The following is a 16,796-nucleotide window of genomic DNA, read 5'->3' as shown; positions in this document are numbered from 1 at the left end:
CAAAAAATTATAAAGGAGAATGAAAAGCTAGATCTATGTCAATGGATGTGTGATGAGTTGATAATAAACTTAGGAATTATTAAGGGTGAGAAGAGGGGTACTTTCCGGTATGGAAACCTTATTGTTTGTTTAATGCTTTTCTTTCTGAATGAGTTACCTAGAACCGGTAAGACTCAATGGGCATTTGATATACCAGTAGCAAAACAAATCAAAGATATTATAAGGAATATGAGATAGGAAAAGGATAGAGAATCCATTATTTGGGGTTATTTCAAATAATTCGAGAAGGAAATGAAAAAGAGAGAAAGAGTTCCAAAACATATTGTAGATAAGTACTCAACCGAAATCTATTTTATGGTGAAAAAGGATAAAACACTGATGGAGGCAGTACAACCTAGGAAGATCTAGATAACTGAAATGGGCTATGAGGTAGATGCTGAGATCTTGGACATGTATTCCAAGACTCTTATTGATTCCCTAATCGATGAAGTAGAGAAATCCTTTGGGACTGCTAAGCAAAAAGAAACTAAAGTTGAAATTGGATTCAGTAAGAAGAAAAGGGAAGGGAAGATCAAGAAGGTTGGGGAATCTATGTAGAAGATGTCCGCTGAGATAAAGAAGATTATTGGACTAGCTAAAGGGTAATCTTTGGCAGCAGTGCAGGTTCCACTAACAACAACAACCGACAAGGGTGTAGTAAAGAGGAAGAAACCAGAGACTTATTGGTGCAGGAGCACCTAAGGGTGAGCAAAGACCCTTTTCAATTTTGGCAATTTTGGTATAAGGATTGGTTCTAGTCCATTAGGTTGTCTATTTGGAGCTTGGAGTGCATTTTGACTTCTTTTAATAATTTCATGTATCGGCTATAATTATCCCGATAATCTGATGAGGTGCCATTGGCTATTGACAAGACTAGTTTTTGTGTCGCTCGATAACCCGATGGGAAAGCATGCAGTTTGGAGCGCACCATCGACTATCAGTATCACATGTTTGGAGCTATACCGATAACCTGATGGGAAGAAAGAAGGTTTGGAGCGCATTATTCGCCATCAACAAAACATGTTTGGGGCTACACCGATAACCTGATAAGGAAGCATTCTATTGGGAGAGCACCATCAACCTTCGGTTAGAGTGTTTTAATGCTACTCTGATGACCCGATGGAAACCAATGTGGAAGTATGTAAAGTGTAAATTTTCATCAAACATCGGAGTAAGTGTTTTGAGGCTACTCTAATGACCCGATAGAAAAGCAAGTGAGTTGTAAACTACCATTGGACGTCGGTGTAAGTGTTTCGGTGCAAACCCGATGACCTGATGGAAATCAAAAGATAGTTATAGTAGGAAACTGATTGTGTCGAATTCAATCTCGTCGGTTAGAGATTCTTCATGACATATCATAGAGGATATAAAAGACCCAATGGGCATTCTGTAAGGAGGTTGGAAAGGTGGAACAAAGAACATTTTCTGGTTTCTTTCTCAGAGTTCAATTTTTGTTTGAAAACTGTAAATAATGGCTTAAATCTTTAAATGCCAGTGTGATAGAGTAGATGTTACTTTTCTGTGTTTTGTGAGTTCCAATTTTGAAGTTGTGCCAAGATCAGCTCTGTAAATAAGTTGTCGTTTTGTTTCATTTTTTTTGTTGATGACAAGTAGTTATAACATGACTCTGTCTTGATTCTCCATCATGGGATCCACATGACCATTGGAGATTGTCAAGAAGAGCCAGCCATGTATAGTAGAGTTCTATGTGTAGTAGACTAGGGAATGGCGTCGGTCGTTTCAGCAGACTGGCCCTAGGTGAGCTTGATGATAGCCTGACTAGGTATCAGTGACCAAGAGGAATCACTTGTAGGGTAGACTGGAGTCTAGGCTATTAGCCTCAGACCAGGGGAAGATGGGATCAATAGGAGAAAAGACCCAAGTTTGAGAGGAAAATGACTTAGGAGAAGTCAAACATAAAGCTAATGGTAGATCAAACCCTACAAGGTGTCTGGTTAGATCTAGTGGATTAGTGAGATGGTGGATTGATGAAAGTGAATTCACAAAGAGAAAAGTAACAACCCTGGGTAGTGAGGACCTAGAGTGGAATAGGGGAATAGAGAGAAGCATTCCCAGGATAGGCTAGGAAAAAGGCATTGGTGTGAGTCAAGCTGACTCAAGCAATCTAAGATCCTCCCTATCAGATTGGTATTAGAGCAAGTTAAAGATTTGGGGTGAAGAGTGTAATGTAGTGTCCACCCATGATTCGACTTATTTTGACTAGAGTTGACTTTTATATTATGCTTGATAGATTTATCTAGACTATATTTTGATGATTTGGATGATGATTACTCATGTGCTTCAATGACTTATGATTGATGTTAGACACTATTGGACATATTCTATTTTGATTATCTATATGGATGTCGGTACTATCATGTTTGATCATGTGATTTGATGATATATGTACTCGATGGATTTTATATGCTCATTATGTGATGGATTATTGATAGATTAGATTTATCATGGTTTTGATGTTGATTATGATTATGCTAACCTTACTTCATGATTACATATGATGAGATGGTTATGAGATGTGTTTGACTATTGTTTGACTGCCTTTGTGATAGAGACAATTCCACATCACTCATTGTGAGCAGGATGTGTCATCGCGATTCTCTATCACTTGCTTGTTCTATATATGTATATTTATATATTGTATTGTCATTTTGTGGTTGTAGGATTTTGCAGGTACTAGACATTGACTCCACCTGGCTTCACAGGTCTGAGCATGTCATTAGTTCCAATGGCTTATGTGGTTCGAAGATGGCATGAGTTTCCCCTTACATACTCTAGGTCTAAGTTGTTCACCGTGAGTTGTTAGTGTCTTGGCATAATTCACCATGTCAGTTAGTAAGCTTGGTCTTTTGGTATTGTGAGTTCACTTTATGCCAGTTGATTTACTTGTTTATGTTAGAGTAATTATGTGGCTCTTGATGTGTAGTTTTATATTTGGTAATGTTTATTTTAATGTATTTAATTTATAAGTTCTGAATATTTAATTATTTGGTATTTATATTTATTTGGTAATTAATATTTATTGATTTTATAATTATTTTAATATTTGATAAGCCTTATTGTTGTTTAATAATTATTTAATAGTTGTGATTTAATCTTTAATGGTATTTGATTATTTAATTATTTATTTGACCTTCTATGGTTTGATATTTATTTGATATATTATATTTATTTGGTTCTTTAATTTATTTTATTAGCTTTTGGTTCATTTGGTTTTAATCCCCATTTGGATTATTTATTTACAGCTTATATTTATTTAATAGTTTGACTTTTATTCCTAAGTGGGGTGTAGGAACACATTAAATTAAATAAATAAATAAAACATTCCCAATTAGCTGGATAAGTATATTTTATTTACTTTACCTACCCTTCACTCTCAATGGTCGAATTCAAAATTGGTGAATAAATTATATTATACGGTGGGTTGGTAAAATATACTCTAAAATGGAATATTTTAATTGGCTGAAATTGAGGCTAGGGTTTTGGATTATTGTTGCTTTTTATTTTCTTCTTGTGAAATTTTTTGGGTTGGTTTTTGCTCTTCTCTCGAAAAAAATTCAGCAAGCTTCTTCTTGGCTTTGGATTTCTTCTCTCTTGGTTTTGGCTGGAGCTTGGATTGGATTTGGTTTGGCTTGTGGGAGCTCTTCTTTAGCTTCATTTCCATTACTTCAAAGTTGCAGGTTGGAGTTCTTCACCTTGTATTTTGTTTTTCAATGGCCTCTCTGTGTATGCATTGTGTCTGCATTGTTTTGGGTATTGGATTGAAATAATATCTTATTCTATAGTTTATTATTGCTGAAAGGAAATATCTGGGAAAAAACTTTATATTATTTGGGTTTTGTATAGTTGCTGAAATCTATGTTTTTGGTATCCTGTGTATGGCATTTCACGGCTCTGTGAGAAATGGTTCTAAAGTTATTTAATTTAAATCTTGGTTTATCGATTGAATTATTTTATTGTGCTTACACCCAAGTATTTCTTGTTTCTGGGTGTTTCTTTTCATATGTTTTTTGAACCCTTTCATTAAGTATGTAATTTATTATTTTACCTGAAAGTTATCTGAGTTTTTCGTAAGTTTTCTGCAAAAGCGTTGTATCTGCAAAAGCATTGTTCTGTATTGCATTTGCACTACTCTGCATAGCATATGCGATGTTTTAGGATGCATAAGCATGAATACGGAAACATAAGAATTGTTTCAAAATGCATATGTGCGATTCTGGAATGCAAAAGTGTTGTTCTGTGTTGCATTTGCGATGTTCTTTTTGACAGAAGCATTGTCCTGTGGGGCAAAAGCGCTAACCTATCCATGTTTTGTATTTTCCCAGTTTGGTCATTTTTGTGGTATTTTCCTGAATTGATTTTTGTACCAGAGGCTTTATTTGAGGTCTGTTAATATTTCCTAGTTTTGGGTTTGATCAGTTTTGATAGTTTTGAGTATAATTGTTCTTCTATGCATTGTGAGTACTTTAGACTCTCTTCCATGTGGATAGGCCATGGATGATTGAGTTGATTTCTATGTTGGTTTTGGACCAGCAAGTGAGTAGGCCTTGTTGTGATGTTATTCTTTACTTGATGGCAGCATTTAATGGCTTGATATGCCTTTGTTATTGCTAGCCAAGAGGCTCATTTTGCTATATTGATGTTGTATATTTTGTTGTGGCCTTGTTTATGTTGTAAGAGTATGTGTGGAAGTTGTTGGCTGCATTGAGTATTATTTTCATGTAATTATGTTGGTAGAGCCTCTTATGATTTATTGTTGGTCCATGTTAGGAGGATTGGGCTTCCTTGTGATGACTGGGGTCACAAGAGATAGGCTTGCATGAGGTTCCTTGTAAGGATGCATGAAGTCTAGACCACCAGGGTACATTGGCATTTTTCATAATTTGTATATAAGTCATAACCTAATAATCGATGGGTTGGGTAGTTAGATTAATTAATAAGATGATAAATTGATTTGTGCCTCATGACTTAGTCCTATAAGCATGAGAAGGCCGTGAAGATGGTAAGCTAAGCTCCCTTAGTCTCTCATAGGTTGAGATGGCTCCACATGTCCATCAGGCTAGTGCCTTCTATTATTATGTTATTATGTTATGAGGATGGCATGTGATGACACTCCACTCATACATGTGTTTTCCTTTATGATTTATGATTATGATTATTGGATGCACTTATGTCTTGATGAGTTTTATGCCTCTGGGAGTTCATTATTGTTGTATGGGTGAGTTCTTGCTTGAGAGTCCTTGTGTGGTTAGTCTCCTTGGTTATAGGTAGCAACTTAGATTTAGAGTTTGTGTTGGGACCTTGTGTCATCTCCTAGCATGGGGGGTGGTTCCTTTGGCTCCACATGGTCAGGAGGTTGATGCTTTTTAGCCATTGGGATGTTCTCTTGGATTCTTCTTGTGTGGATGTGGATTCTTCTTCATGATGTACTATGGATGTGCCTTTTAGCAGATGTATGGAATGGATAAGATGGAATGTATGTAATGTAACATTCTTGTATATAGTAGATGAAATATTTTAGTAGAAAGAGCTATGCTCATTATGTATTTAATCTACTTATATTTGTAAGATGAATTGTAGTTGGAGATTGGAATTTAGAGACATTGTATTTGTACTATTGTAGAGATGTGATTTTATGAATCATGGAAATAAAGTGGATTATAGTTGGAATAGAATGGAATTTCTTGATAAATTAGTTGTATTATTGCATGGAATGTTTATATGCTAGTTAGAATGTTAAATAATCTTGAAAGAGGAATATTTGTAGATTAATAAGTGAATATGTTAGAAGATGTTAATTGGATCTAGTAAATAGGAATGATTCACTTAGATGCATTGGTAGAAATGAAATTATGCATATCATGAGGAATAAGTAATGTTGTAGGTTGCATATCTTATGGTTAAAGAATTAGAATATGATGCATTAATGAAGGTGAAATATACCCATCGTGTGTGTAGTATGTTATGGTGGAAATGAATTAAGTAATGATGTTAAAGTACCCTAGAGAAAGATTATTTATGTTGTTTTATTTCCGCTTGTGTTATTTGATGAAATGAGCAATGATGTATGTTCATATTGGTTAATTGGTTTATGAATGTAAATAGATGGAGATGTTATATGTTGCATTAGTTGTTATTAGATGCTAATTAAGAAAAAAAGTATGTCCATTTGTATATATTGTTTAGTTTATTTAGGGTATTTTGGCAGGCAATACAACTTGGTATCAGAGCCCATGTTCAACACTGGGTACTCTGGTTTTGATTGAGCCCGTTGTGCATTTTAGCATTTGGCATGGGGTAGTCTAGCGGTTTTATCCCTACTATTTATTTTCTTATTATAGTTCCCTTAGATGTTTAGCTTATAGTTTCCTTTGCATTTGCTTAGATAAGATGCTTGTTAGGGGTAGAGATCATTGTCATGCGGGTCACATGGGTACTCATAGGAACCCTCGGTCTGATGTTTCTGAAGAGTCACATCATGAGGAACAAGAGTAGGAGCAACCTAGAGATGATTTGATTCCATAGTTCTTGAACATGCTTTAGGAGCTTCTTGATCGCCTAGGACCGAGATAGGAGGAGAACCAGTAGGAGGGATCTCATCATTAGAAGCATCGAGAGAGAGAGCATTCACGTTCTCCTAGGAGGAGAATGGAGGTGGATCAGGAGGTGGTTGCAGCTAGTCATATCAGAGATCTGAATAGGACTCATCCTCCTACTTTTGATGGCTTAGGAAGTGGCATGGAGGTAGAGACATGGTTATTGGACTTAGGTAGGTGTTTTTCTATGCATCAATGTAGTAGTAACACCAAGGCAAGATGTGCAATTTTGCATCTTCATGATTTTGCGATGACATGGTGGCACATGGAAGAACAGAAGTTGCATTTGGACATAGCGACGATATCTTGGGAATTATTCTTAGAGCGATTTCATGCTAGATTTCTTTTAGATCATTGGAGGCAGAGGAAGGCCGATGAGTTCCATGATTTGAGACAGCAGAGGATGATTGTGGAACAATATGAGTGTAGGTTTTTCAAGCTTAGACAATATGTTGGATATGCAGATGATGAGCTGATGTTGATTCAACACTTTGTGAGAGGTCTTAATGATCGTATTGGTGGAGAGGTTCAGATGCACGGACCTAAGACCTTAGAGGCAGTTGTGGAGAAGTCAAGACTAGCAGAGGAGAATCTTTCATTAGCATTAGGAGGAGCGATTGGAGGACACACAGTTAGTGCACCTATTACATGATCTATAGTGAGAGGACCACAACAACAGTCTTCAGGACATGCTAGGAGCCATTCTTCTTCTTTCCATGGTGGTCAGTGGTTTAGGAAGAGGTTTTCTTAGGGGCAGAGCTTTACTCAAGGTGCTAGATTTTAGGTTGATAGGAGTCACAATCGTCTGCGTGATAGGAGACCTACTCCTTCTCAGCTAGCGTAGAGTTCACAGTCTGCTTCTAGTAGAGGCAGTGTTCAATAGTTGAGTACATCACCAGGTAGCAGAGTGTTTGTCAGAGATATTGCTTCACATGTGGACAGCCAGGTCACATTGTCATTCATTGTCCTCAGCGTACTTCTCAGATGTCAGGGCAACATAAGCCAACTACTTCTGAGCCTACAGTTGGAGATGTAGGAAGGTCTCATCATGTTTTTGTGGTGGTTGATAACCGTTAGGCTGAACATCAGGCCACCATTGTAGAGACATCATGTGTGATAGGTGGTATCTCTTGTTCAGTGTTATTTGATTCTGGAGCATCAGACTCTTTTATTTCTCCTTTTCTAGTAGAGCGATGTGGGCTTGCTATGACAAAGCAATTCGATAGGTAGAAGGTAGAGTTAGCTATAGGGTCCAAAGTGGTAGTGGATTCTCTTGTTCTTAATTGTCCTTTAGTTTTAGGAGATTTCCATACTTCTATGGATCTTCGTGTTATGTCTTTGGGATCTTATGATGTGGTTCTTGGTATGGATTGTCTTGGATCTCACCAAGAGCAGATAGATTGTAGAGGTAAGAGAATGCAGTGGATGGATGATAGTGGGAAGAGTTTGGAGATTGTAGGTATTCAGAGACCTATCTCTCTTCACATGATTTCTGCTATGCAAATGAAGAGGTGTGCGCATAAGGGTTGCCATTTGTTTGCAGTTAGAGTGAATGATGTGGATGAGGGAGTTAGCTCAGAGGATTTATTGTAGCAGCATCCCGTTCTTCAGGAGTTTGTATATGTTTTTCCTACTAAGATTCCAGGTATGCCCCCTTGGTGAGATATAGATTTTAGGATTGATTTGGTGCCAGGAGCTGAGCCTTTTTCTAAAGCTCCCTATTGGATGACCACACATGAGTTGAATGAGTTGAGGGTTTAGTTGGAGGAGTTGTTGGCGAAGGGGTTTATTCATCCTAGTGTGTTCCCTTGGGGTACACCTATGTTATTTGTGAAGAAGAAGGATGGATCTCTTCGATTATGCATTGATTACAAACAACTTAATAAGGTGACGGTGAAGAACTGATATCCCTTGCCTCAGATAGATGATTTATTTGACCAAATTAAGGATGCCAAGGTCTTCTCTAAGATTGATCTTAAGTTTAGGTATCACTAGTTGAGGATTCAGGAGACAAACATTCATCACACAACTTTTTGCACTAGATATGGTCATTATGAGTTCACAGTGGTACCTTTTGGTTTCATGAATGCACCTTTGGTTTTCATGAGCTTGATGAATGGTGTATTTAGGTTGTATTTGGATAGATTTGTATTAGTATTCTTGGATGATATTTTGATTTATTCAAGATCGGTTGAGGAGCATGAGGATCATGTGAGGCAGGTTTTGCAGTGTCTTAGGGAGAATCAACTATATGACAATTTGGCGAAGTGTGATTTCTTCCAGGCAGAGGTGAGGTATCTTGGTCATGTGATTTCTGGAGAGGGTACCACAGTTGATCCCTCGAAGATTCAAGCAATTGTTGATTGGTCAAAACCCACTAATATGGGAGAGGTGCATAGTTTCATGGGTTTAGCAGGATATTATCACAGATATGTTTAGGATTTCTCCAAGATAGCTCATCCTATCACTTCTCTTCAGAGAAAAGGGAAGAATTTTGTTTGGACAGAGTAGTGTGAGATAACATTTCAGATCCTTAAGGAGTGTTTGACCAGTGCACCTATTTTAGTAGTGCCAGACCCCTTGGGGAATTTTGTGGTGTCCACGGATACTTATTTGGAGGGTCTAGGAGCAATGTTGATGCATGATGGTCATGTGATTGCATATGAGTCACATAAACTTAAGAATCATGAGCAAAATTATCCCACCCATGATCTTGAGTTAGCAGCAATGGTTCATGCTTTAGTTAGATGGAGGCACTTCCTTCTTGAACATAGATTCGAGTTGTACAGTGATCATCACAATTTGCAGTATATCTTCACGCAGCCAAATTTGAATGCTAGGCAGAGGCGTTGGATGGAGTTCTTATGTGAATATGACTTTGAGGTGAGATATATTTAGGGTAAGGAGAATGTGGTGGTAGATGCATTGAGTCATAGGAGGCATGAGATTTCAGCAATGTCTCTTAGTTTGGATTTGAGGGGTCGTATTCTTAGTGCCCTTCCTTCAGATGTATGGTATCAGGACATTATTGTAGAGGTTGCTGCAGGTAGAGCTCTTGACGGCAGATATGCAGGTTATTCAGTAGAGTCAGATGGACTTCTTAGACATTTGGGATGTATTTATGTTCCACCATCAGATGGTCTTCAAGATTTGATCGTGTTAGAGGCACATTGTGCACCTTACTCAGCACATCCAAGTGTCAAGAAGATGCATGTGGATTTGAGACAAATATATCATTGGTCTGGTATGAGGAGAAATATTGCAGATTTTGTGGCATGTTGCCTAGAGTGTCAGCGAGTGAAGGTAGAGCATCAACATCCCGCATGATTATTACAGTCACATTTGGTTCCAGGATGGAAATGGGATATGGATTTTATAGTTGTATTGCCCATGTCTTCATGTCGTCATGATGCTATTATGGTCACTATAGACAAATTGACCAAAGTAGCACACTTTTCTCCAATCAGGTCTTTGTATACAACAGTGGTATTGGCTCGGATTTTCTTGGAAGGAGCTGTGAGGTTACATGGTATTCCTTGGCAGATCGTATTAGATTGCGATTCAGTGTTCACATCAGCATTTTGGATAGCTCTTCAGCATGATTTGGGTACGTAGTTGAACTTTAGTTCAACTTATCACCCCGAGACAAATGGATAGACAGAGAGGGTGAACTAGGTTCTAGAGGATATGTTGAGGATGTATGTGATGGATCAACAGTCTCGTTGGGAAGATTACCTCTATCTGGTTGAGTTTGCATACAATAATGGTTACCATAGCTCTATTGGTATGTCTTCTTATCAGGCATTATATGGTAGACCATGTCGCATGCCCTTGAGTTGGGATCATTTAGAGGATAGAGTGTGTATTGGATCAGAGATGTTGTAGGATATGGAGGAGCAAGTGGCTCGCATTAGAGAGCATTTGTTGGACTCTTAGGATAGATAGAAGAAATATTTAGATTCTCATTGAGTGGATAGATAGTTTTCTATTGGTGACAGGGCATTTCTGAGAATTCGCCCTCGAAAGAGTCTGACCCATTACAGAAAAGGATCTAAGTTGGTGCCTCGATTTGTTGGACCTTTCAAGATTTTGGAGTAGATTGGTCCGATGGCTTATCACCTTGCCTTGCTGCCTAGCTTGTCCGACATCCATGATGTCTTTCATGTTTCAGTTTTGAGGTTATATCATCCTGATATTTTGCATGTGCTGGATTGGAATGCTTTATAAGTCGAGGATGGGAAACTTTCTATGGAGCCCATGCACATTCTTCAGCACAAAGAGATATCCCTCACAAGTCGGAGCGTAGAGAAGGTAAGTGTCCAGTGGGATCTGATTGATGATTCTTTAGCTACCCGGGAGGATGTAGTGCATATGAGAGAGCTATATCCCTATTTGTTCTCAAGCTTCCAGGAGTAAGCCTAGGCAAAGGGGGGGAGAATGTAGTGTTCACCCTTGATTCGACTTATTTTGACTAGAGTTGACTTTTATATTATGTTTGATAGATTTATCTAGACTATATTTAGATGATTTGGATGATGATTGCTCATGTGCTTCAGTGACTTATGATTGATGTTAGACGCTATTGGACATATGCTATATTTATTATCTATATGGATGTCGGTACTATCATGTTTGATCATGTGATTTGATGATATATGTACTCGATGGATTTTATATGCTCATTATGTGATGGATTATTGATAGATTAGATTTATCATGGTTTTGATGTTGATTGTGATTATGCTAACCCTACTTCATGATTACATATGATGAGATGGTTATGAGATGTGTTTAACTATGTTTGATTGTCTTTGTGATAGAGACAATTCCACATCACTCATTGTGAGCGGGATGTGTCATCGAGATTGTCTATCACTTTCTTCTTCTATATATGTATATGTATATGTTGTATTATCTTTTTGTGGTTGCAGGATTTTACAGGTGCCAGACATCGACTCCACCTGGCTTCATAGGCATGAGCGTGTCTTTAGTTCCAATGGTTTATGTGGTTCGGAGATGACATGAGTTTCCCCTCACGTACTCTAGGTCTAAGTTCTTCACCATGAGTAGTCATTATCTTGGCATAATTCGCCATGTCAGTTAGTAAGCTTGGTCTTTTGGTATTATGAGTTCAGTTTATGCCATTTGATTTACTTGTTTATGTTAGAGTAATTATGTGGCTCTTGATGAGTAGTTTTATATTTGGTAATGTTTATTTTAATGTATTTAATTTATAAGTTCTGAATATTTAATTATTTGGTATTTATATTTATTTGATAATCAACATTTATTGATTTTATGATTATTTTAATATTTGATAAGCCTTATTGTTGTTTAATAATTATTTAATTTTTGTGGTTTAATCTTTAATGGTATTTGATTATTTAATTATTTATTTGACCTTCTATGGTTTGATATTTATTTGGTTTCTTATATTTATTTAATAGTTTGACTTTTATTCCTAAGTGGGGTGTAGGAACACATTAAATTAAATAAAGAAATAAAACATTCCCACTTAGCTAGATAAGTATATTTTATTTACTTTACCTACCCTTCACTCTCATTGGTCGAATTCAAAATGCGTGAATAAATTATATTATATGGTGGGTTAGTCAAATATACTCCAAAATGGAATATTTTGATTGGTGGAAATTGAGGCTAGGGTTTTGGATTATTGTTGCTTTTTATTTTCTTCCCGTGAAGTTTTTCGGGTTGGTTTTTGCTCTTCTCTGGAAAAAATTTCAGCAAGCTTCTTCTTGGCTTTGGATTTCTTCTCTCTTGGTTTTGGTTGGAGCTTGGATTGGATTTGGTTTGGCTTGTGGGAGCTCTTCTTCAACTTCATTTCCATTACTTCAAAGTTGTAGGTTGGAGTTCTTCACCTTGTATTTTGTTTTTCAATGGCTTCTCTGTGTATGCATTGTGTCTGCATTGTTTTGGATATTGGGTTGAAATAATATCTTATTCTATAGTTTATTATTGCTGAAAGGAAATATTTGGGAGGAAAGTTTATATTATTTGGGTTTTGTATAGTTGTTGGAATATATTTTTTTGGTTTCCTGTGTATGGAATTTCACGGCTCTGTGAGAAATGGTTATGAAGTTATTTGATTTAAATCTTGGTTTATTGATTGAGTTATTTTATTGTGCTTATACCCAAGTATTCCTTGTTTCTAGGCATTTCTTTTCATATGTTTTTTGAGCCCTTTCATTATGTAATTTATTATTTAACCTGAAAGTTATCTGAGTTTTCCGTAAGTTTTGTGCAAAAGCATTGTTTCTGCAAAAGCGTTGTTGTGTATTGCATTTGTGCTCCTTTGCACAACATATGCGTTGTTTTAGGATGCATAAATGTGAATATGGAAACATATGCATTGTTTCAGAATGCATATGCATGATTCTGGAATGCAAAAGCATTGTTCTATGTTGCATTTGTGATGCTCTTTTTGACAGAAGCGCTGTCCTGCGAGGCAAAAGCGCTAACCTGTCTGTCTTTTGTATTTTCCTAGTTTTGGTCATTTTTGAGGTATTTTCGCAAATTGATTTTTGTACCAGAGGCTTTATTTGAGGTTTGTTAATATTTCCTAGTTTTGGGTTTGATCAGTTTTGATGCATTTTGATACTTTTGAGTATAATTGTTCTTCTATGCATTGTGAGTACTTTAGACTCTCTTCCATGTGGATAGGCCATGGATTATTCAGTTGATTTCTATGTTATTTTTGTACCAACAAGTGAGTAGGCCTTGTTGTGATGTTATTCTTTACTTGATGGCAGCATTTGATGGCTTGATATGCCTTTGTTATTACTAGCCAAGAGGCTCATTTTGCTATATTGATGTTCTATATGTTGTTTTGGCCTTGTTTATGTTGTAAGAGTATGTGTGGAAGTTGTTGGCTGCATTGAGTATTATTTTCATGTAATTATGTTGGTAGATCCTCTTGTGATTTATTTTTGGGCCATGTTAGGAGGAGTGGGCTTCCTTGTGATGACCGAGGTCATGAGAGATAGGCTTGCATGAGGTTCCTTGTAAGGATGCATGAAGTCTAGACCACTAGGGCACATTGGAGTTTTCTGTGATTTGTAAATAAGTGATAACCTAATAATTGATGGGTTGGGTATTTAGATTAATTAATAAGATGATAAATTGATTTGTGCCTCATGACTTAGTCTTAGGGAGGATGTTTTAGGATAAGCTTGAGAAGGTCGTGAAGACAGCAAGCTAATCTCCCTTAGTCTCTCATAGGTTGAGATGGCTCCACATGTCCATCAGGCTAGTGCCTTCTATTATTATGTTATTATGTTATGAGGATGGCATGTTATGACACTCCACTCATACATGTGTTTTCCTTTATGATTTATGATTATGCTTATTGGATGCACTTATGTCTTGATGAGTTTTATGCCTCTGGGAGTTCATTATTGTTGTATGGGTGAGTTCTTGCTTGAGAGTCCTTGTGTGGTTAGTCTCCTTGGTTATAGGTACCAACTTAGATTTAGAGTATGTGTTGGGACCTTGTGTCATCTCCTAGCATGGGGGGTGGTTCCTTTGGTTCCACATGGTCGGGAGGTTGATGCTTTTTAGCCGTTGGGATGTTCTCTTGGATTCTTCTTGTGTGGATGTGGATTCTTCTTCATGATGTACTATGGATGTGCCTTGTAGTAGATTTATGGAATGGATAAGATGGAATGTATGTAATGTAACATTCTTGTATATAGTAGATGAAATATTTTAGTAAAAAGAGCTATGATCATTATGTATTTAATCTACTTATATTTGTAAGATGAATTGTAGTTGGAGATTGGAATTTAGAGACATTGTATTTGTACTATTGTAGAGATGTGATTTTATGAATCATGGAAATAAAGTGGATTATAGTTGGAATAGAATGGAATTTCTTGATGGATTAGTTGTATTATTGCATGGAATGTTTATATGCTATTTAGAATGTTAAATAATCTTGAAAGAGGAATATTCGTAGATTAATAAGTGAATATGCTAGAAGATGTTAATTGGATCTAGTAAATAGGAATGATTCACTTAGATGCATTGGTAGAAAGGAAATTATGCATATCATGAGGAATAAGTAATGTTGTAGGTTGCATATCTCATGGTTAAAGATTTAGAATATGATGCATTAATGAAGGTGAAATATACCCATCATGTGTGTAGTATGTTATGGTAGAAATGAATTAAGTAATGATGTTAAAGTACCCTAGAGAAAGATTATTGATGTTGTGTTATTTCCGCTTGTGTTATTTGATGAAATGAGCAATGATGTATGTTCATATTGGTTAATTGGTTTATGAATGTAAATAGATGGATATGTTATATGTTGCATTACTTGTTATTAGATGTTAATTAAGAAAAAATTTATCTCCATTTGTATATTATTATTTAGCTTCTTTAGGGTATTTTGGCAGGCATTACATGTAAGACTGATCTTGTATCAGAAGGAGTAAAGATGGTGACCAATGCAGAATTGGCTAAGCAGGTCGTTGAACAAGAAGATGAAAAATGATTGCTCAAGTAAAGGTTGGAGCAGTTGGAGCAGAAACTAGGTGTGGTGGAAGTCAAGACAATAGAAGTGAGTGGGAAGATATATGAGAAGGGTAAAATGTTGGCAATAGAGGATGAAGTCCCTACCCCAGACCCTGTTGTTGATCAAGAACCATTTTTGAAGTATTTGAAGGAAATGAATGGAAAGTTTTTGGAAGGGGTACCACTTTTTAGTGGCAAGATGGAAGCAGAATCAGTAATGGAATGGATAGAAGGAATGGAAAATCATTTTGAGTGTGAAGGTGTGACTGAGTCCCAAAAGGTTAAAGTGGCTAAGTCAAGAATGAGAGGTGCTTCCGTTACTTGGTGGAAGTTTATACAAAATGAGAGAGAGAGAGAAGGTAAGATCCCCATCTCTACTTGGAAAGGGATGGTAAACAAAATTAGAGAGACTTATCTTCTTGGGGATTATGAAGTGCAGTTGCATAGGAAAAGACAAAACCTAAGGAAGAAGGAGTTAAATTTAAGTACCTACACTAAAGAGTTCCAAAATTTGTATCTAAGGTCAAAAGTGATGGAGGATGAAAGCATCAGAGTAGGAAGATATCTTAACAGTCTGAGATGGAACATACAAGAGGAATTAAGTTTGTTGAGTCCAAATACCATTCACAAATGTTATCATTTGGCCCAAAAGTAGAAGAAAAGAATAAGAAGAAACATGAAGGTACCAGTAGAGGCAGAGGTAGAGGCCAAGATTCAAAAGGTTATAGAAGAAGCTACATTGGAAGAGGAAGTGAATTGAGACCATAAGGAGGGTCAACATCGACTAAGCAGTCTAATGAATCCAATGGAAGAGGAAACTATGGTAGAGGAAGAGGTCATAACAACCATAACAGAGGTAGATCTGGAAGTTCTGGTGGAGGTTCATACTTTGTAAACATGAAGTGTTACCATTGCAGTAATTTTGGTCATCCTGCATATAGGTGTCCAAAGAAGGCAACCTCTTCACATTCAAAGAAAAGAATCAATTATGTGCAAGAGGATTCTCATAGTGTGAAGTCTCTTGAAGTAAATATTGATTTAGAGAATGGTGAGTATCTGATGGTTAGAAGGGTACTAATCAGGGAACCGGTTAAGGAAGAACCTAAACAGAGGAGGTCTCTTTTCAGAGTAAAGTGCAAGATACTTGGTAAGGTCTGTAAGGTGATCATTGACTCGGGATCAACTTACAATATCATCTCCAAAGAAGTGGTAAGTAAACTTGGGTTGATTATCATGCCACATAGTCATCCTTACAAGGTCACATGGTTGAATAAAGGACAACATGTGTTAGTAAATGAACAAGTATGGGTTGAATTTGCAATTAGGAAATATTCAGATAGATTTATGTGATGTTCTACCCATGGACACCTGTCATTTGTTGCTAGGCAGACCATGGAAATTTGACAGGAAAGCTATCCATGATGGTGAAAAGAACTCTTATGCATTCACAAAGGAAGGGGTGACATACAGGATTCAATCTTTGATAGAGGATAGAGGAACCAAGACTAGTGGTCCTAATGTGTTGTTGGCTAGAGGAAAAGAATTTTTGAGATATCTCAAGAAAGGAGATGGAGAATATTATGCTCTCTTAGTGAAACCTAGTTAAGA

The sequence above is a fragment of the Cryptomeria japonica genome, chromosome 4, assembly GCF_030272615.1.
Source record: "Cryptomeria japonica chromosome 4, Sugi_1.0, whole genome shotgun sequence".
NCBI lineage: Eukaryota > Viridiplantae > Streptophyta > Pinopsida > Cupressales > Cupressaceae > Cryptomeria > Cryptomeria japonica.
This window is presented reverse-complemented; position numbering follows the sequence as displayed.